Below are 23263 nucleotides of genomic sequence, written 5' to 3'. Positions count from 1 at the left end.
CAGCCCTTGAACGCTTCACCGCTGCACCACCAGGGCTCCCATCATCATCACAGAAACAAAAGCCCAACTCTCAGCCCTTGCCTCCACTCCAAATTACAGGGACCCAGGAGGACAGAGTCGGACTGCCGCTTAGCGCTTCTGAGACTGTCACCTGTAGGGTGTGGACAGCCTCATCTGTCTCCACTGCAGGGACCAAGGGACTTGCACCCCCAACCTTGGGGCTAGAAGCCCAACACATAATCCACTGCCTGCGCCACCAGGGTGCTTATTGAGAAGCCCTGGTGGCACCATGATTAAGCACTCACTTATGAACTGAAAGGTCGTCTGTTCAAACCCACCAGCCTCTTGACTGGAGCAAAGACTCAGATGGAATCCCACCAAGTTCACAGCCTTGAAAACCTTAGGGAGGAGTCAGTTCTACTCTGTGTCATGGGGTCATTCTTAGGCAGAATCAACTCAATGGCACCTACCAATACCCATAATACTTAATACCTTGGTATCTACGTTATTTAAAAAATGGCCAGGACAAATCTTAGTCCATTGCTGGAAGCATTGGCCTTGAATGCATGGCTCTAAAAATGCACAAGCCCGGGTTTGCTGAAGATGAGCCCTCGGAGCGTCCTGCGGAGCTCCGCTGTATTGCTCACTCTCCTCTTTCCTTCTAACTTCCCGCCCCCCTCCTCATTTACAAATGCTCAGAAGCAGACAAACGGGGGAGCTGGGGACTTGAGCTTACTCAGAGTTGTCATAAAACAAGCTGTGGGAAGATGAAAGGGTCAGTCAGCCCCCAGGCAAGAGGGAACCCAGGCTGGCCTTTCCAATGACTCCCAGCCCTTGAAATCCCCATGCTCCATTCCGAAGCCAACAATCCTCTCCCACCTCAGGGGGAGAGAGAGGAGGGAGGGACGCACAGACCCGGGCAGCCGACAGCCCCAGAGCCGGCCTGCAGGGAGCCACTTGGCTGAGATCTTTCTGCACTTGTCACTCGTTGGACAAATGGAGTGTGTGATGACACACAGCGCTGAGGGTTGGCCTAGGCAAGTGTCTGGTCAGACTCCTTTCTCTTCTGAAAACAGTTAGCTGCTGACAAGACCTGGGAGAGGCTGAAGGGCCTCACAGAAGGAGGATAAAAGACGTGAAGAAAGCGTGCCTACAACATGCTTGGCTGCTTTACTCACCAAGTCTGCCCGGTCCAATATGGTAGCAACTTCTCAGTCAGTTTGCCTGACTGTGGTGGCTCTTATGTGGCTGTGATGCTGGACGTTACGTCACTAGCATTTCAAGGGCTATCAGGGTCAATTGCAGCCAGCAGACTTCCAGACCAAGAGCAGACGGCAAAGAAGGAAGAGGTGGTTCAATTCTGAGGCATTCGCCAATGAAAACTTTGTGAATAACAGCGGGATATTTTCAGAGATCTTGCCCGAAGATGAGCCCCTTAGGTCAGAAGGCACTCAACTACGACAGAGCAAGAGCTGCCGTCTCAAACTAGAGTCGACCACGATGACGTGGATGGTGTAAAGACTTTGAGACCCTCCTCTGCTGCTGGAGCACAACTCAGAACGAGAGGGGGAAGCTACACGGATCTGTTACTATTTGGAACTTGGAATGCACTAAGTATGAATCTAGGGAAATTTGAAGTTGTCCAAAATGAATTGGAACACATACAGATCAATGCCCTAGGCATTAGTGAACTAGGCATTAGTAGGGACTGGTATTGGCCATTTTGAGTCAGACTGTCATGGTTTCCTATGGCCGGAGTGGCAATTTCAAGAGCAAGGACATCACACTCATCATCAAAAATAACATTTTCCTAATGCTGCCTGTGATAGGCTAATATCTATCCACATAGAGGAAATCCAATCGATACAGTTATCAGTTAAATTTATGAACAAACACTAATGCTAGTGATGAAGAAATTGATGAATTCTACCAATGTCTTCAGTCTGAAATTGACCAAACATGCAATCAAGATGCATTAATAACTATTGGCAATTGGAATGCAAAAGTTGGAACCAAAGAAGGAAGAGTCATTGGAAAATATGGTGTTAGTGATATAAATAAAACTGAGGCTGGCACATGGCATTAAGAAAAGTAACTTCTTCAGAGCAAATACCCTTTTTGAGTAACATAAATGGTGGTTATACACATGGACTTCTCCAAATGAAATACATAGAAATCAAACTGACTCCATCTGTGGGGAGAGACAATACCAGCCGCTAAAACCAGGCTCAAGGCTGAGGGTGGAACACACCATAAATCACATATATGCATGTTGTTCCAGGTTGAAGCTGAAGAAAACGGAAACAAGTCCACGAGAGCCAAACTATGGCCTTGAGAGTATCTTATCTGGATTTGGGAACATTTCAATAACATAGTTGCCAACAGTAGACCTGATGAGCTGTGGAGGACTTCAAGAATGTCAGCCGGGAAGAAATCCCAAGGTCGTTCGAAAGACAGGAAAGAAAGAAAAGATTAAAGTGGATGGCAGGTGAGACTCTGAAATTTTCTTTCCATTGGAGAGTAACGAAGGCAGATGGGAGAAGATGAGCTGAAACTGCTGAAGAGAAAATTCCAAAGGAAGCTGGAGAGGACAAGCTATTATATGAACGGTGTGCAGACCTCGAGTTAGGAAACCCAAAGGGAAGAACGTGGTCAGAATATCTTAAACTGAAAGAACTGGAGAAAAACGTGAGCCTCGACTTGCCATACGGAAAGATCCGATGGGCGAAATATTGAAGGATGCAGGAAGTATCCAAAGAACATGGAAAGGACACGCAGAGTCACTCTACCAAATAGCATAGGTTGACTGTCAGCTATTTCAAGAAGTAGAATATAGACGAGAACCAATGGTTTTGAAGAATGAAGCCCAAGCTGCATTGAAAGTATTAGCCAAAAACAAGGCTCCAGCAATCGACGGAATATTAGTAGAAATGTTTCAACAAGCTGATGAAGCACTGGAAACACTCTTCTATGCCGGGAAATTTGGAAGACAGCTTTCTGGCTAAGAGATTTCTGGAAGAGATTCATATTTATACCCATTCCAGGCAAGGGGACCTATCAGAATGCTCAAATTATAGAATTATAGCATTGATAGCACCTGCAAGTAAGATTTCGCTGAAGGCCATTGAACAATGGTTGCAGCAGGAACAATGGCAGCGCGCTGCCTGAAATTCAGGCCAGATTCAGAAGAGGACATGCAACAAGGAATATCATTGCTGATGTTGGATGGACCTTGGCTCAAAGAAGACCCCACCGAAAGATGTCTACTGGTATTTTACTGACTATGCAAAGCCATCTGACTGTGATGACCATAACAAGCTATAGATAGATTGAGAAGAATGGGAACTCCAGAACACTTAATTGCGCACAAGCGGAATCTGTACATGCATCAAGAAGCAGCTGTGTGAACAGAACAAGGGGATGCTGCCTGGTTTAAAATCAAGAAAGGTATGCATTAGGGTTGTGTCCTCCCACCATATTCATTCAACCTGTATGCCACACAAATGATCAAAGAAGAAGGCCTGTAAAGAAGAACTGGGCGCCAGGATTGGAGGAAACATATTAACAATCTCTGATAATGAGGAGAACTTGAAGCGTTTGCTGGTGAAGATCAAGGGCTGTAGCCTTTGCCATGTGGATAACAACTCAAAAGAAAACCCAAATCCTCAAGGCTGGACTGATATAAATGGAGAAAAGATTGAAGTGGTCAAGGGGTTCATCTTGCTTGGATCCGCCATCAGTGCTCATGGAAGCACCAGTCAAGATGTCAAGCGTATATTGCATTGGGTGAATGCACTGCACGAGACTTCTTTTAAATGTTGAAAGGCAAGTATGTTACTCTGAGGATGACTGGGTGCCTAACCCAAGCCACGGTATTTCCGTTCACCGCAGAGCATGTAAAAGTTGGACGTTGAATAAGGAAGAACAAAGAAGAATTAATGCATTTACATCATGGTGCTGGAGAACGTTATCAGGAGAGACCAGACTTTGGAGAAGGGCATCATGCTTGGTAAAGTAGAGGGGCAGCGAAAAAGAGGAAAGCCCTAGACAAGCTTGATTGATACCGTGGCTTCAACAGTGGGCTCAGCCATACAATCTTGAGGGTGGCGTAGAACCAGTCAGTCTCTTGTGCTCTTGTCCACTGGATCACTATGTATCAGAACCAACTGGAAGGCACCCAGCAACAGACACAGGTAGCTATTTACCTTCAAATGGACTAAAATGAAATAAAACTAAGCTTCCATTCCTTGATGGTGCTGGCCGAATTCCAAAGGCTAGTGGCTACCATCTTGGGCAGCGTAGATTGAGAACGCTGTCCACCAACATCCCAGAAAAGTCTATTGGAATACGATGCTCTGCATCTGGGATTCCTCCCAGCATTGCTGAAGGCATGGGCGAGAGCCCCCATGTGTGAAAGGTGATCTACAGGGGCCAGGGTGGAGGGGACCTGGTGGATGGCCAGAAAGAATTTCTCAGATTTTGGGTACTTTTCTATCCAGGGTACCACGTGGGTAATTATCTCAATGTTGAGTCTCATCAGGGCATGACAGTCTATCTTACTTTCCCTCACTCTGCTTTAGACAAGAGGAAAATTGAAATAATTGAAATAAACCAAGCTTCTCCTATTTTTAAATGAACAGGGATAAGGCTTTTGTTGAATTATTTCACATAGGCTTCCCTCGGTTTCTTCTTACCTACTTTCTTCCTTCTGCCCTCTCTCCCTCCCTCTCTCCCTCCCTCCTTTCTCTTTCGGTAAACTGTCTGATCTGCCTGGGGAGGTGAGAAATAATCACCTGATTTCTCTTCACTTTCCTTGGGCAAATTATGAAGTGCTAACTGTACTAGAGTTACAGGGACATATCTACTCTGTCCAAGAGGGTCGCTGTGAGTCGGCATCAGCTCAATGGCAGTGAGTTGTTGTTTTTATTAACTTCATTAGGTGAAAGAAAGGGATAAGGGGAAGAGCTTTGTTTGTTTGTCTTTCTAACTACTTGCTGTATCAGGAAGTGCATGCGGTTGTTTTTGCATCATTTAGAATCTTCTCAGCAATCGCATGAGACAGGGATGGTCTGTCCCTTTATACACGGGAGAAAACAGAGGTTCCCACAGAAGACTTGTCCCCAGTGGGATCTGGTGAACGGTGGATCCAAGATTCAAGGAAAGAACCCATGCTTGTCCCACTGGCTTAGTCCTGCCTCTGTCTTGGATTGTGCCATGATTCTATCACTATCATGGCAGTCTCAGTACCTGGAACATGGAGGCTGGCCTTGATCATGGCGCTAGTTGAGTTGAGTGTCAAGATTCCCAAGGGTCTTTCACGGTCCCACTCTCTTATCACTCGCTCAATCCTTGAGAAAACAAGTGTGAAACCGCAATGCCTCTGGAAGTGCGGTTATCTGGGAAATGGGATGCCACCTCACCCTCTATCCTCACGACTGTCCCAGTCCGTTTAAGCCATGACTGCAGTTCCAAAGGATCACTGGGCCACATCCTTACCTTCGTCGTGTCAGAGTTCTCAAAACGGATATGTCCACTCACGGTGGGTACGTCAATTATTTGAGGCTGTCTCAGAAACCCACAAGAGAAGTTCTACTTTTTTCTATAGGTTTGCTATGGGTCAGAATCTGCTCAACAGCAGTGGGTGGGTCATCTTTGAGTAAGGAGTCCTGGCAGAGAAGTGGGGGATCAGCGTTTGGAGCCCACTAGTCACTTCATGGGGGGAAGATGAGGCAGCTTCTTTCTGAAATGAGTTGTTCTTGTTGTTAGGTGCTGTCCAGTCAGTTCTGATTCGTAACAAGCCTGGGCCGATCAGAAGGAAATACCACCTGGTCCTGCCCCGTCCGGGTTGCAGCTCCCGTATCAGTCCCTCTGGTTGAGGGCCTTCCTCTTTTTCACTGTCCTTCAACTTTGCCAAGACTTGCAGCCGGGGAAGCCCTGCTCAATCACATAGGGGCATGGTGAGTCGAAATGAGTGAAAAATGAAAATGTAGGACTTTTTCTTCAGGCAACAGGGAGAAAAAAATAGCGGTGAAGTATTAAAACATGAAGCTTTCTCTTTCTTCTGGAGTCTCCTGCTTAACTTGTGATGGGGCTCCTGACTTGCTACTTGACATCATTCTCGGTCATGAAAATTTTAAATTGGAACGATTGCCCTGGGGCTTTACTGTTTACCTTGAAGTCATTTGATATCATTTTATAGGCAAATATAAGAGCAGTCTATAGAATCACTGACAGAACCGGATTTCTATTTAGTGGTTTTGTACATGTAGGTGTATTGTGTTCTCACCAAAAGAGTGGAAAATCTGAACAAAACAAAACCAGCTTCTGAGATGTCTCTTCTTGGTATTCTCACGGTCTACCTCTGTCTCGGGCTGGCTGGTGAGTAAGGAGGGATGGAAAGGGCGAGGGACTCGGTGTGGACCTCTGTTTCTCTTTCCTTCTGTATGATGCTTTTCAGCACAAAGCGTTAGTGACAGGGAAGTGACACGAGCAAGAGAGGCTGCGGTAGTCTTCTGTGCTCTTTTAAGCTTCTAAGAGTACGTGGAAAGCAAGTTCTGATTCAAAGGTCAAGTGTGGCCTCTTAGGACTGTGAATGTCTTTGGTTATTCAGCCTCCACAGAGCACACTCCCCTTGTGCCGGGCTTGAGTCTCTCTGATTCCCATTTCTGGAAGGGAATCCGTTCTTGCGGGACATGGAAACTGCCATAAGCAAAGGCGTGATTGGTGGACATCTGATTGCCGTGGAACTATCTTCAATTCGTGTTCTATGGTCTCGTCAGACTTAACTCACTCGCTTGACTCAAGTGTAAATCCAAAGTTAAAATGATCCCTTTGTAGAAAGGGCTGAGATCAATAGTACTCACATTATAGAGTTAGTGTGCGCCTGGAGGGAATGAGTTGGTAGGCCTAGGGCTCAGGATCATGGTTTGGGGGAAAGCCAAGGTCAATTGGCATAAAATAGTCCAGAGAGATAATGATTTATATTCTATGTTGGTGGCAAAAATCAAAGATACCTGGAAGCAATTAGTACGTTGGGCAAATGGACCACAGGGACATCATTCTCGATAACTCTGAGACCAGAAAAACTAGGTGGTGCCCAGTTACAACTACCTACTGCTCTGCAAAGCATCCATTAAAAGGTCCTGGACAGGGTGGGAAAAATATGGAATATAACTCATAATAGTTTAAAAATAAATAATTAACCAGGTTGCCTGTTCAGCTAGAAATTGATAGACTCTAAAACCTATGGCTCTTAGTTATTCGTTAGGCTCACAAAACAAACTCAATTTTCAGCAAACAATAGACAGGTTTATATGGGGAATAAGAACACTCATGAAGTACGTGCACCATTGAATCATCAAGCATCTGAGATCAAGAAGGTGGCATTTACCCAAGACCACATCCAAAAGGTCGAGGAAAGAAGATGGAATTGAAACGGGGAAACACAGGGCGGAAGTGACATCACCTTGTGGGGACTGCGATCGAGGACATGAAACAAGATGCAGATACAACGCTGAATGGGAAGTTGATCCGTCTGTAAACCTTCAACCAGTTCACAACATTAGAATTGTGAGTTAATTTACACTCAGTTAGGGAACGGAGGCAGTTTAGGTGAGGATGGCACACTCGGTAAATAAGGCAGCTGTAGGTTATTGGACGAGTGGAGGAAGTATAACAAATGATACAAGCAAGTATTCAGAAGTCCACCTTGCTTTCCCAAGTTGGCCTTGGGATGGTCTCTGTGGATGTCAAATGCTGTCTCTGATGTCACCAACCATGCTTAGACCCTTATTTCTTCACTAGGACCCCTTTTGTTGGAAAATAAGACTCCTGGGGTCCTGACTTGGCTTCCTGACCTAGGCCTCATCGAACTCATTTTGATTACAGATAGCAGTTTCAACGGTAGCCCTTGGGGTCCCTCCCTTCCCCAGCCCCCCTTGTGACGACCGCAGTCCTCCCAGCAAAGACAAGCGGAGCCCTCGTCATGGAAGCTCCAAGCCCCCAGCTGCTGGGAGACAAGGCACAACAGATCAATGACAAGAGGATCATTTGAGCAGCTGGGCCCGGGAGCCTACTTCCTCCAGGAAGTGGGTGTTTAGCAAAGCCAGGAACCCACCACATTGACAGAAAGCAGAGAGGGGTCTATAACAGAGGAGAAACTCCACCCAGGGAAGATCTCAATCAATGCCTGGCCCGTCTCTGCACTCTTGGGGAGAAGCAAGGTGCTGGGCAGACCAGTGAGAAGTCCGAGGGGAGTTGTGGTGGTGGATCTCTTTGGTCAGACAGAGGAAAGAGCGCTGTTTCGTGGAGAAGGAAGTCCATAGCAACTAACATTGAGGAATCCCATAGTATGAACCGGATGCTGTGATAGGCTCTGGATGCACATGAGCTCCGTGAGTCTTTTTAGCCCTTCTTCTTTAATATAGTTCATCATGGTGAATATATTTGAGGGTGTGTGTATAAATAAACCAAACTCACTGCCGTCCAGTCAATGTCCACTCATAGCAACCCTATAGGCAGAGTCGAACTTCCCAGGTGAGCTTCCGAAACTATAACTCTTTATGAGAGTATAAATCCCCATCTTTCTCTGGTACACTTATACCAGATAGATACATATATACGTGAACATATATAAATATAAATACATCAACATGTATATGATCTATACACATGATATGTGCATATATGTGTGTGTCTCTACATATATAATTGCAACATTGACTATTCCATGGGTGCGTCATGGGCATTCATGTGTTTGGTCTTGTGGTATAACCATCATATTTTCTTAAGGAAATCTTTATGAGTTTGTATGCACCGGACTGTGCTGCAGTAACAGATAACCTCCGAAACCCACAATGACAATTTCCTGCTCATGAGGCCTGTCCTTCATGGGTCAGTGGGTCAGCTGCGACCCATCACTCTGACTGATGGATAACCCCACCCACCCATCCCACCCCCATCTGGAGCGTTACTAGTTACTAAAGCAGAGGGAAAGAAGACAGAGCAGGATGCATTCTGGGTTTCCAAGCTTCCACCAGCAACGATCCCACACTTCATTTGGGCTCCATTGACATTGGTCAAAGCAAGTCACATGGGCTATACCTCACATAGAGGGCAGGACAGGGCAATCTCATGAGGTGCCCAGACCCAAAGCTTGGTGGAAGCCCATAATGGTAGGTTAATTTATGATTAACCCACTTTTACTGCTGAGGAAACTGAGCTACAGAAAGGTACATGTTTAACTCAAGGTCATAAAAAGAGAGAGGTAACTCATGGTTTAAATGTAGGCCATCTGGCCTCTGTTCCCAGAATCCTTGCCTTTCATGTGGGAGACCCAGGTTTAACCCCAGCCCATGCACTTTGAGCCCGGCCACTACGGAGTTGTCAGCAGGGACTGGCATGTTTCTAGGATGCTGAGCCGCTTTCCATAGAATTTCTAGGGGAATAAAGACTTGGATCCTGTGGTTTGTATGGTTCCACCCTATGGATCACAATGGTTTGATCCCATTGTACATGGGATCTTGTGATTCCGGGAGATCCATGGGAATTCCAAGGCAGCCGCAAACAGTCCCTGCCTATATCCTTTAACGCCCATCCTTGATGTTCGAAAGTTTCCAATGGGTGTCCTGTACCGTGAGGTCGGACCCTGCACCTAGTTGGTAAAGACGGAGGTCCTTACAGCTGAGTTTCTGTGGCACACTCTCCAGCCTGGAAGCTCCTCGGTTCCTGACACTTCCTGGGCCTGGGGAATGTGTGCTACCACGAAAAAGGCATCCGATAAATCAGAAGTATTCTTAGCAAGAGAAAAGCAAATAGTTGTTTTTCCGAGGGAAAAGCTCGAGTGGGCACCTTAGATGGTCTCTCTGAGAAACCAAGGGGATAGGGAGATGAACGAGTAAACCTCTGTTTGCTGGGAGGTGTGTGCATTGTTAGTAGTTGGCTTGACTGAAGAGGCCAGACTGCAGTGGATCAAAGGGTCCCTCCAACCACAGAGGTCAAATCAACACACCCTCCAAAGCCCTGAGCCCAGTCTGAGTGTGGACCTGGGAAGCACCGCTCGCCACTTACTGATTGGCAACAGAAGAGGCTGAGTAACTGCACAAGAGCAGGAGGAGTTCAAGTGCCCAAAACTTTCAACGCTCTGAGCTACTTCCCCCTGTTAGAGAATTAGTCTCTAGGCATTATGGTCTCAAAAACTGCCTACCCTTACCCTCTGCCTCAGGCCCATGGTTAGGTTATTAAATCTGGCTTATATTAGTATTGATGATATTCTCTTGTGCAGTCTTGTGAAGATCTGCACAGTAACATTAAATGTTGTTTTTTAAAAACTCACTGCCATCAAGTCCATTCTGACTTATCCTGACCCCCTGTGGGTTTCCAAGGCAGTAACTGTTTACAGGAATAGAAAGCCCTGTCTTTCTCCCACAGAGCTGTTGGTGGCTTTGAACTACCAACCAGACAGCTCACAGCCCAACACTTAACTATTACGCCATCAGGGCACCTTGCATAGTAACAAGGCTTTGGGCAATTTAGCATTTTTTACATAAGCAATTTAGTGACATTTGTTATGTTAATCATCTTGCCCAGTCTTCATCAGCATTCATTCCCGAGTTTGTCCATCACCAAATAAGATACTCAGTGCACCTAAGCAGTGACGTCATGTCACCACCATGGAGTGGATTCTGACTCATCGTGACCCTATCGGAAGCGTTAGAACTGCCCTTGTGGCTTTCAGGGACTAAACCTTTCCGGGAGTAGAAAGTCTCATCTCTCTCCTTAGAGGAGCGGGTGGTTTCTAACTACTGACCTTGTGGTCAGCAGCCCAACCCATACCTCACTCACCCACTGGCTTTCCTTAGCAGCCCAACCCATAACTCACTGCCCCACTGGCTTTCCTTGCTCCCACCCTGGCTCATTGTTCATAAACGTTGGTCTTTGTAGTTTCTTTTGTTTGCGATCATCGCCTATCATCTTTGCCCTCCTGGGGTTGGCTAATGTCATTGACCGTAAGGTCTTCAAGGTTCATTCATGTGATCGTGTGATTCAAGACCTCAGTTTTCTTTATGTACATTGTGTTCATACACTCATTGCTGATGGGCGGTTCGCTTGTTTCCATCTTTGAGCAACTGCAAGTAGCGCGGCCGTGAACTTTGAACTCTGGTGTACAAATACCTACTTATGTTGCTGTTTTCAAGTCTCTCAGACACGTACCTGAGAGTAGAATCGCTGGGTCATACGGGAGTTCTGCGCTTAACTCTCTGAGGAACCATATAGCATCTATCTAAAGACAGGGAGCTAGAGACATTCTGGTCCCAGTGAAGCCTACCGAGCTCAGCCAGGATGGCTCAGGCCCGGACAGTGTTTCGGTTGTACGTGGTCAGAACCTATCTGATGGCACCTAACAGCAACCGCTAGGCACCCAAGGATGTTATCAGACCGCTATCCCACCCAGCCTCATTGCATTGCTCTTATTTCAGCTGTATGTCCCCGTGAGGGTGCTCCAAGGATGAGGGTCCTCCCACTCTCGTCCATCTTTGCATTTCTACCTTCTTGCCTCAAGTTAGAAGCTTTCTGTTGGTTTCTTAAGGAACCCTAGTGGTTTAGTGGTCGCCCATATGGCTGCTACTGGCAGGTCGTCAGTTCCAAACTACCAGCTACTCTGAGGGAGAAGATGAGCCTTTGTACTCCCACCAGGAGCTCCGTTCTGGGAAACGCACAGGGACGATTCTCCCTGCTCATAGGACCGCTATGAGTTGGAATCGGCTTGGTCTCAGTGAGGAGTGAGATTGGTTTCTAAGTTGTTAGACAGGTGGGCTTCACCCCGTCCACCTTTCCTGCAAGCTCCCTTCCTTTGAGGAATCGGAATTGGGTGGGCCTGGCAGAAGCAGGGGGGTGGTTGAGGATGTGATGGGTTTGCCGATGAAATGCAAAGTCCCCCCCGCAAGACGTGAAGCATGGAAAGCAATCTTTGACTGATGATCTCTTTCGTCAGAGCAAGGTCTTCACTTTGAACAAGGCTGCTGTAAAGGCCACCTGGCCCCACACAGAGCAAACCTCTCCCAGAATGCATCACCATCTCCCCCCAGTTTCACTTTCTTTGAAGAAACATGAGAACTTAAAGGCATGCGGTCCAGAATTGTGTCGATGGGTTTCTTACACATGAAATGGACCCACCACCCCTTCCACACCTTACCTGATTGCCTCTTCTACCTTGGACACACCTTCTAGAAGAGTCCATCTGCTTTCACTCCACCCACCCTCTTTTTGTGCCCACAGTTTGCAACTAACTTTCTAAATCTCACTTCCCTCCCTGTAAGGCCATTTCTAAGAATAACTAAGAAACAACCATCGTGTGCTGAGAACTTCACATGCCCCAGGAGCTGAGTCAACCTCTTGACATACTGGATCTCCTGACCAACAATTCACTCAACCAGTTCCCTCCACTTGTCGGAGGCACAAGTGGAGGGAACGCCTCTGCTGCTGCCAGGCATCTAGGTGAGCTAAAGAGGGCCATCTTTCCGGAGTCTCGCTAGACCCCGCCTCCCTGGAAACAAACCAATCAACAAACAGAAAGCTATTGTTTCTGGTTCACTTAGACTATTCAGAGCACTCATATCAGCACTTCACTTGGATTAGCTCAAGTCTTTCTGATAAGGAGCATGTAAATTGGTAAAACAAACATCACACACACACACACACACACACACACGAGTTGCCATCAAGTTCTTAACCAAGTCACGGTCAGCACCCAATGAGTCACTAAGCAGCGCTGTGTTTCTTAGTGGGTATCCATGTCTTCAGCCCATATCTACATTGGTTCAGAGTTCTACCATTTGAGCTGCTGGTCAAGTGCTTAATCCTTTGCACCACTCAGGGAGCACCGTGACAAGGTAAGCACTGCCAGCCTGACCCCTTTGCAGAGACGCCGAGGTACGGCATCGGAGCTGGGGAGGGATCCCCAAGCCCGGCCAAGATTATAACCCCAGGGATTTGCCCCCGGAGCACAGATTCCTAAATGGAATCATCTGCAATTGGGCCCAAGCACCCTTATGTGGCAGAAATGTGGGCAGAATCAAACCAAGAGTAAGCGATCATGTCCCTTCAAGACCCAGCACTCAGTCGCTACGGATCAAATGTCCCTTCTGCTCCGCTCATTTCCTTCCTGCCGATGACAGGCTGCTCTTGAAGGTCTTAAATAGTGGGGGGGGGGGGGGGGTTAATGGATTCTTCTCAATCCCTTCATCTTCTCCCGACAATCAAAAATCAAGAGCAATGCTAACTCGTGGGGTGGGTTAAGCACCCGACTTCACCTTGGGAGATGAAAGACCCCCACATCTGTGTATAAAACAACTCAAAAGGAAAGAAGGCAAAAAATCAATCTTCCGTGCAGACACAATTTCTCTTGAAAGGTGACACAGTCCTTTAAAAATAGCTATGGGCCCCATTGTGCAAAGACAGTGACCGAGAGTGACAGCTTTTAGCGCGGTGTAATGTTCCCAGGCAGCCAGCTAGCATCCCTCACGCAGATAGGGATCAGTAATTCGATCCGGGGAGAGTGCTAAATGTTAGAGGTTAAGCTGCTAAGTTCTTATTACTAATCAAACTTCAACACTGGGCCTTGGCCTCTTTGGATCTCTGTAAGGAAATGGTGCCCTGGTGAGACACTCTTGGCTGCCTGCTCCTACGGAGACCAGAAAAATCCTTCCTCGGGACGCCCGGTTGAGCAGGCGCCAGTCATCCTACGCCACTGCTGGTCAGTGAGGGTCAAGGATGACCCAAGTTAGGACTGCTCCACAGATAGATAGGATCACCCCGGTGACTGAGAGGGAGGTGACAGGGTGGCACACAGATCCTTGGCACCAGCTCTGCCAGGCCAGTCCTTCCTGCACATCCATGCACAGCCGAAAAAGTACCCCAGGCTGAGGTGTTCGTCTGTACCGCTGACCACTCATCTTCCGGAGCACAGGTATTTTGAGGACGATGTGTGGGATGTGAGCCCTTCTTTTCCTATTATGGATGGCAGACGTGAGCAGGGAAAACCTTGAACAACTGGCTCTCTGGAGGGCGGACAGCCCTGATGTGTTGCTTTGGCCAATCCCCATGGTGTACCGACGCCCGCTGTGACTGAGCATGGAATGGGGAGAGACAGATACAGTTGCTCTTCCAGCCTGGCGGGCTCAAGAGGTTCCAGAGCTGTCCCAGGTGGACCGGCCATGATCTCTCCTCCCAAGCAGTGCAAGCTCTCTTCCCCCTCCACCTGAAAGCGCATCTCTCTTCTCTGTGATTCATGAGTAGAGACCGCAGCAGGAGAAGAACAAGCAGGCCTCATTCCATCACCTCCAGATGAGTCACCTTACTGGGCATGCGCATATCAGGCCATCCAACATGTCACCGCTGGGGAATCACAGGCCCAGAGAAGCCACGTGGACAAGGCCAGAAGACTGCTGAGCAGTGGAGCTGAGATTTGCCCTTGTGTTTGTCTTGGTTTAAAGCTCATGCTTTTAGCTACTAGAATGCCCCAACCAATCCCAGAAGGGCATCATCTGAGGGCGGAATGAGCACCCCATGTATGGGGAGTCTGTTTCTTTGGAGTTGATCCAAAGCAGGGGGATAGGCTTACCAGTGGAGAGGGACAGACCATTCCCCACTTCTGTACACCGCTCCCTGTGTGCTACGGCGACGTCTCCGATGGTACGGAACTCCTCTTTACGTGGATCTGAATGCTAGCCTCACCCCTTCCTACCACTGCTGCAATTTCTCTAAAACAAACAAAAACCGAACTCACTGCCAACGAGTCAATGGCTCCTAGCAACCCAATAGGACAGGCTGGGACTGCCCCCTTTGAACTTTCCAAGACTGTAGAGGTTTACAGGAGTAGAAAGCCCCATCTTTCTCTCATGGGGAGGGGAGGGCTGGTGGTTTCGAATGGCTGACCTTATAGCTCACAGTCCAACTTGTAACCACTATGCCACCAGCCCTCCCTCCCATTGCTCTGGTCCCGTTGTAATCACTGAGCCTGTGCTAATCCTCCACTGAGAGCAACTCTTCAGAAACCATCAGAGGATGACCCATCACTCCCTGTGGCCTTCTCTGCTCCAGGCTGCCTTCCTTCTGCTTCCCAAGCCTTCCTCAATGGGACTGGTTGGTTGGCCCGCCATGGACCTAGCTTCCCGGTGCTGCTCCAGCAGGAGTGGGTGCCTCGCGAAAGCAGGCATGTCTTGTCTCGCAGTGCTGCAGGCTTACAGTGCACACCAGGGGCTCAGGCATGCCAGGCTCTTCTTTGTAGGTAGGCTCATGTTCCAATCCTGTCATCTGTCTCCCCCTAAGTCTGCCCCAGCTCCAACCCCAACCCCAGACTCAGCCTCAGCTCCAGCCCTGGCTCCAGCCTCAGTCCCAGCCCCAACCCCAATCCATATGTTTGCCTATCTGCTTCTCTGTACTCTTCACAACTCTGAAATGGTTAGATTTAGAAGCCGCTCAACTCTAATTCACACAAAAAAGAAAATTGTATTTCTAAGGGGCCATGGGAAGTGTCCACTTACAGACATAGGAGTTCAGATCCCATTAAAATCCCAATGCATATTTGAGAGGGGAAATGACGATCTATAATATAGTCATCATTCCTGCCATCTACTTCTCTACTCTCTGTCTAGTGTCTGAGGTGTGAGGATGGGGTATCGAGGCCTGGGGAGGACTTTTAGATTAATTAGGGTTATTATTTCATTACCTTGAATTGTCCTTGGCCGGGCTTATCTGAGGGATGGGGGTTAGGCTGTCTTGTGCCCAACATTAACCCTCTCTGTGCACACAGAAGCCATGGAAACACTTCAGTTCCCTGCAATTGTGGGGATGGTCTGATAGATTTAGAGGACACCACACAAGACAACTCTCTCCAGAAGATTCTTCACCAAGGAGTGGGCTTGAAAACATGGGCACCTCACCAAGGAAGTTTCTTGAGGTGTTCAGAACTTCCCCTTCAGTCACTGTTAGACAACACCGGTGTCTGTAAAAGTTTAGGGAAGTGTCAGCGTCCAAACACTTGTCAGACCTTTGGGGGAAACAGAAGGAGGAGCCCTGGTGGCGTCATTGGATACGCATTGCACTGCTAACTGCGAGGTCAGCAGTTCCGACCCACCATGTGGAAAGATGAGGTGTGCTGCCCCGGTAAAGATGTACAGCCTGGGAACCCTGGGGGCCTGTTCTACTCTGTCCTACAGGGACAGCTAGAGGAGGTGTTCTCTGTGAGTCAGGACACACACGGTGGCAGGGAGTTTAGGTGTGGTTTGATCCGATCTATGGTTTCCCAGATGTCCTCAAGACCAATTCCCAAAGCATCCGCCCGACGTTGTCTTCTCTGGGCTTTATGGTTTGGGGTTGTGTTCCCATATGTCTATCACAGTGATGAAGATGTGGACAGGTGATCTGGTGGTGTGACGCTTACACGTTGGACTGCGAACCACACGGTCAGTAGTTTGAAACCACCAGCTGCTCCGAGGAAGAAAGAGGAGACTATCGCTTCTTGTAAAGAGGGACAGTCTCAGAAACCCACAGGGGCAGTTCTACCCTGTCCTACAGGGTCGCTGTGAGTCAGCATGGACTTGGTGGCTAGTAGTTTAATGATGATGTGTTAGTGCTAATAACCAGAAGAGTGGCCTGCCCTCTAGGCCTTTCTGGGCACCGGGTGGTCAGATAAAGCCAGGACTGGCATCATCCCTTCCATGCCCACACTGGCCCAGCTGCAGTGGAGGTGAAAGGTGGCCCTCCACTTACAGCTGGTCCATATGGTGCCTGTACCCTCCACGGCCGTCTCTTTCCTGCTCCAGAGATAGCCATCGCTGGCTGGGCTCCCTGGGCTGGGCTGCACTGGGATCAGGTAGCAGGGCTGAGCTGCCTTCTCCCAAGCGCACGTCATCGAAATTAAAAATAATCACTGCCCAGGGATCAGTGAGCGAGGGGAGGTCAAGGGTCAAGCTGTGTTCCCATCAGTGGGAGGTCTGGTAAGGTGATGTACCTCGACACAGGCCTGTCTGACCCGAAGTGAAGAGCCATGCAGGCAGCCCCCCACGCCACTCCGGGGCCCACAGACAGGGGCGCTCCTAGCTTTCATCAGAGAAGAGCAAGCTACGGAGCCATCAGTGGGAAGGGGAGCAATGTGTCTGCAGGGGGGACTGTCATGTCAGACGGCTATGTACCTCCTGCCCACTTTCCCCACCCCAAGAGGTGCTGCTGGAGACCAAGGGGTAGCCCCAGTGAGTGAGCGCTCGGCTGCTAATCATAAGGTTACCCGTTCAAACCCTCCTGCTGCTCTGCAGGAGAAAGATGGGGCCCTCTGCTTCCATGGAAACCTTCTGGGTCAGTCCTGCTCTGTTCGATATTATGAGTGAGAATTGACTCACGATGGTGGGTTGGGGTGGGTTTGGTCAGGTTTGGAATGGCTCTTGAAGAAGGCCTGGTGGCGCAGGGGTTAAGCACTCAGCTGCTAACCAGAAGTTTGACGCTTAGAGGCCACCCGCCTCGCTCCCCGGAAGAAGGATGCGGCGGTTGGCTGCCCCAAAGGTTGCAGCCTGCGAGACCCACGGGGCAGTCCCACTCCGTCTTGCAGAGTCCTTAGGGTTAGGGCTTGAACTGATGGCAGAGGCTTGCTGTTCCTCCGCTGACTCTTGCCGCTCCCCCTCTCGTGAGACCTCGGGCCAGGGCACGGCAGCTCAGCCTAAGCCAGTCCTCACGGTGCACCTGGAGGCCCAACTGCTCCCTGCTCTGGGCTTGCGGAGGCAGTCCTGTGATGGAACCATGCATGGCTGATGCACAGAAAACTGGAACTGTCGTGCCAGCTCACACACAGCCCCGAGCCCCTGCACGCTCACCTGGGCAGCACCTGGATGGGATGAGACCCTCCTGGGCTGACAGTGTGGGGACCAGACCTGATTTCAAAACTCACACCAACGACTACACCCGGGCAGCCAAATCCAGTGACAGACAGGGCACTCTGGCCTACACAGCCCCTGATGCAGGAAACCGAGCAGGTGCCGTCTCTGCTATCTTTCCATCCATTTGACAATCAGAAGTAAACACATACAGGCCATATTCATGAATACAGGTGTGGCGGAGGGATACGGGGGCGCCTCAAGGTGAACTGAACATCGCACTAATGCAAATCTCAGGAAGTTTGTGGGATCCCCAAACCAAAGTCCCATTTACATCAACCCTGTAGGACAGGGTAGAAATGCCCCCGGTGGGTTTCCAGACTGTAACTGCTTATGAGAGTGGAAAGTCTCCTCTTTCTTCCTTGGCATGGCGAGTGGTTTTGAACTGTGGACCTTATGGTGACCAGCCTGCTGGCACTAAGTTTGAACCACCAGCCTTGTGGTTAGTAATCCTTCGTTGACCGGATGGTCCACCCCCCCAACCTCCCATGGCTCTTTCACAGGCAACAAAACACTAGAATGCTAGTGTCTTCGTGGTGGACAGGACCCCTGGTGGAGTAGTGGATACCGGCTGCATTTCTCAAGGTCAGCTGTTTGAAACCACCAGCCACTCCTGGGGAGAAAGAGGAGGTTTTCTGTTCCCACAAAAAGGGACAGTCTCAGAAACCCACAGGGGGAGTTCTACCCTGTCCTATGGGGTTGCTGTGAGTCAGAAGCAACTAGATGGCCATGATTTTTTTCTCGTGGGGGGAAAGGGCCTAGGTATGCTGTGCAGTGGCCTGGGACTTGAACTGTCAGACACAGAGTGGACAGGCCCATACAGAGTTCAGGAAGGCTCCCCTGTGACAGGGGTCACTGGCCTGGGAGACACGGGGGCTGGTGAGCTAGGCAGGGGAGGGTCTTGCTTCTTTCGGGCTACACAGACAGCTTGTGCAAAGGTCTTCAGGTGAGAGAGGAGTTTGGGCTTGGGCGATGGGGTGAGGTGGTCAGAATACATCAGAAGGAGGGGTACGTGGTGCCTGCGTGTGATGGGGTGGGGAAGAGGGTGAAGATTGGATTGAAATTCACGTTATGGCAGTGAGCTTGGCTTTGATATTTATTTGAGGGCCAAGGGGACGCACTTCATTCCTTAGCAGGGAGGTAGGACTTACTGTGTCAAGCCCAGTGGCAGCGGGGACTCACATTTAGTTCTCTCAGGGCCCAAATTGGGGGGCAGGAGTGTCCTGCAAAAAACAAAAGGTGCTCAGAAGCTAATACAAGGCAGGGGGATGGAGTCCACACAGAGGCAGGGAGAGGGGTGCTGCCACAACACCAGCCATGGGTAGCCCTAAGGAACATAGTCCCACAGGGTGCTTCCCGTGGGGTGACGGGAGCCAGCTACAGGTTCAACTGCTTTCTCTCCCCGCCTGCCCGGCGGGTTCTCAGCACCCATGGCTGTCTAAGAACCTCCGGGCTCCCTCTCTCTAGGAGTGAGCACTCGGGCCAATCCAAGGTCCACAGCAAGATTCCCCTTAAGATCTGGAAGCTTCTGGGACCTAGGAGGGAAAAAGCCAGGAGAGGGGTGGGCCTGGAGCCACCTGTAGAGAAACTAGACCCCGGACTGAGTAGTGCCTTGTTTCTGGTCACCGTCATTTCTTTGCGCAATGAATTCACCCCCACCCCCTCTCCACACATGTGAACACACACACACACACACACACACACACACACACACTTCAGCCAGAGATCCAATTCTATTTTCAGAACTCAGGATACGTTTTCTCGGTGGGGAAGTTGTGAAATATTGGGGAGACAGCTCCTAGCCCTGCCAACAGCTGCAGGAGTTTTAATGAGGATCCTTCCAGAAGATGGAGTTTGGATTAACTGTCCTTAAGCAAAGATTATTTTAGTGCTGTTGAAATGTTTGAGGGGCAGGAAGGGAAGAAAAATGGTAATCTTATCAAGAGAGGAGAAATCTTTTTGATTCGAGCCAACTTTGGTTTTTAAAAGGTCATGAAACAACTTCTGCCTGTTCCACAAGTGGGGGGATTCATATTATTATGATTATTTTATTTTCAGTCTTCTTTGACTTCTTTCCCCCAAAGCACTGTCAGCTCGTCTTCTTCCCACCAGGACTTTTTTCTTCCTCTCATCTCTTATACATGTGGTTCGTTTTGTAGGGGGTTGTACATTTTCTTTTTCTTTTGGTGGGGGTGGAAAAGAAAAGAAATGAAGTTCTGTTACGGGTACTTCTGAGAGATCATCTTGTCTTCTCCCACGATGCCCAGCGTGAGATTGGCTTGGCAACCCCACTCCAGGTGGAAAGGATGGAATCGAGAAGGTCTGTCTGTCTCCAGGGACGTTTTTCCCAAGGACGGGGAAAAAAAAAATCCAACTAAAAATATGACGGCTGCCCTGGAGTTGATTCTGACCCTGATGGATCCTATAGGATAGAATACAATTGCCCTTGTGGGTTTCTGAGACTGTGTCTCTTTATGGGAGCACTCAGTCTCCTTCTCCTCCGGAGGAACTGCTGGTGGGTTTGAACTGCTGACCTTTCAGTGAGCAGCCTAGTGCCTCACCCACAGCTCCACCAGGGCTCGGTGCTCCTGGACAAAGAGGCATAAAAATGGTGGCTTAGAATCAATCACTGGGTTCGTTCTCCTGTCTTCAACCCTTTTTCCTCCTGCTGGAAAAAAAAAATCAAACTGTGGGAAGGCTTATTACTCCCCTTCCCCCCAAATTCAGCCTTTGCTCCTGCCTCATCCCACTCAGCCAGCTCCAGCTCCCTTCCTCTCCGATCATCACCCCCAAGAGCCTTACGTCCTTCAAACTGCAGCGCCACCCGCTTGAGGGTCCTGGCAAGAACACATATGTGACAGGGACTGTATGTGGCTCAGGGGGTTACACCTTTTTGGCTGTCAATCACAAGATCCCCAGGTTCAAACCCACCGGCTGCTCCTTGGGAAAAAGATGAGGCTCTCTTCTCCCATGAAGATTGAGAGCCTGAAGGAAGGCTTGTGTCTTTTTAAAATCCATTCTCAGCCAGGAGCTCCTGAAGCTGAGTTCTGTTTCCCGGGAGGAGCCCCTGGGTCGGGCAACTAGCGAATGCGCTCAGCTGCCAACCAGCTCTGGAAAACAAAGCCCAAACTCACTGCCAGCGAGTTGACCCTGACTCTTACCAGTCCCGCGGACGGAGTAGAACTGCCCTGCGGGTTTCCAAGACTGTCCATCTTTATGACAGCAGACAGCTCGTCTTTCTCTTGAGGAGTAGCTGGTGGGTTCACATGCTGACCTTGGGATTGGCAGCCCAAGACGCCCACCACGCTGCCAGCTATTGCAGTGGTCTTTAGATTGGTTACCTTCCCTCCCCGATGTGGTCGGATTGGTGTGCATTTTTATCACCACCACTTGATTGCCGCTGGCACTTGGTAGGCAGAAGCCAGGGGTGCGGTTCAATATCCTATCGTGTGGACCACCCCCCACCACAGAGAACCACCCGGCCCAACCACCCACTGGGCTGGGCTGAGCAAGCCCTGCTCCGTCTGCTCGGTGGAGGGCCAGGCACCGCCTTCCGCTCCTCCTTCCTCTGGTCGCTTTTTTTAAAATCTGTTTTAAACGGTGGTGGTTGTTAAGTGCCGCCAAATCAGTTCTGACTCACAGCGACCCTCTGTACAACCCACGGGCTGATCCTGCGCTACCCTCACAGTGGTCCTGACGCCTGAGCCCGATGTAGCCGGCCACCACGTCAATCCACCTTGCCGAGGACCTGCCTCCTTTTCACTGCCCACTAATTAGCTGAGATGATCCAAAGTATAATTCAGAACACACCCGCACTCCCATGAATATTCAAAATAAATTCCGCACCAACCAGTGACTTCAAGGTAATGCCAGCTCATTGCAACCCAATAGATGGACAGAGTCGGACTTGTCCCTGGGGCTGCCAAGGCTGTAACCTTTATGGCAGCAGACTGCCTCCTTTTTCTCCCTCGGAGTGACTGGTAGGTTCGAACCCTTGACCTTTTGATTCGTAGCCACTGAGCTCCTCAGAATAAAACTCACAGCCATTGAGTCAATTCCAGTGCCTGACAACCAAATGGGAAAACAGAACTGCCCTGTGGGTTTCCGGGGCTGTAAATCTTGACAGGAGTAGAAAGCCTCATCTTTCTGTGTGGCTGGTAGGTTTGAACCACTGATCTATGGGTTAGCAGTCCCTTGTGTAACCCACTGGACCATGAGGGCCCCTTTCTCCTGTGAATAGCTCCACGTACAATTTCTGATAAAAACCCTGGGCTGTCAGGCTCAGAGCTTAGAAACAGTCTGCAAGCTGCCCAGCTTAAGCAAGACAGAGTCAGGATTCCACCCTGTGCCTCTGGTCTCCTCAGCCTGGTCCCAGCTCTGTGCTCCTGTGCCTTCCCATCGGGGTGCCCACAGGGAGCCCCGCATTCCTGCAGCCCCCTCTGTGATTCCAGAATAAGTGGGACAGGTGACACTTCAAATAAACCCCGAATGGCAAACGCAGGTACAGGAGGCACGTCTCCATGGCGTCATTCTTGCCCAGAGCCTTGGCCCAAGCCCTGTTGGGGCCTGAGAGGGCGACTTAATCCCCTTCGAGGGCATGGCTGCTTCAGTCCCTTGGCAGGACTTTTTGTGACCCGGTCACTTTCCCAAGTCCCTCAAGGAGGTGCCACTTTTCTAAGAAGCCACCCCAGGTCCTGGCTTCCTAAAACTCTGGGCAGACATTTCGTCATGCAGCTCCAATCCGGGGGCAGGAGCCAGGGCCCCAAACAAGGACAACTCCACCTCTACAAGGGACATTTCCACACAAGACCCTGTCCTGCCGGGCTGGCTGTGGGCGTGAAAGCCTGATGGTGGGCATTTTCGGTGGCTACGTGTTTTCTCCAGGGTCAGAGGAGGGTGGAGAGTCTGTTCCCTCTAGAGCTGCTTGCCAAGGTGACAAGTCCACGCTTGGGCTGCCTTTGGGACTCTTGCGCTTGTCACCGGAGAACTTGGCTCATCCAGCTGGCCACACTATCCTGGGGCAGACACCGCTCCATCTGAGCCCTGCCCCAGGAGCCGGCCGCCTAAGGGACTGCTTTGCAGAAAGGACTCAGGGTGCCAGGAGCCGCTGAAGACACAACCCAGAGGCTCTGGGAGTCTCAGACTCCAGGTTGCCACTCCCCCCCCCCCCAAGTTTCTTGGGTCCCTGATCCTTCCCACGGACATGCTGATTGCAAAAGCAGTGATGTCACTTCCCAGTGCCCGGCCTTTAGAACCAAGCAAAACAAGGCCTGAAATTGAGAAACCCACCCTCTACTCGATTATTCATAAAGAAAGAAAGAAAATATTAAAACCAAAAG

This window comes from Tenrec ecaudatus, chromosome 18 (genome assembly GCF_050624435.1).
Source record: "Tenrec ecaudatus isolate mTenEca1 chromosome 18, mTenEca1.hap1, whole genome shotgun sequence".
Taxonomy (NCBI): Eukaryota; Metazoa; Chordata; class Mammalia; order Afrosoricida; family Tenrecidae; genus Tenrec; species Tenrec ecaudatus.
The sequence above is the reverse complement of the archived record's forward strand: the minus strand, read 5'-3'. Positions refer to the sequence as shown.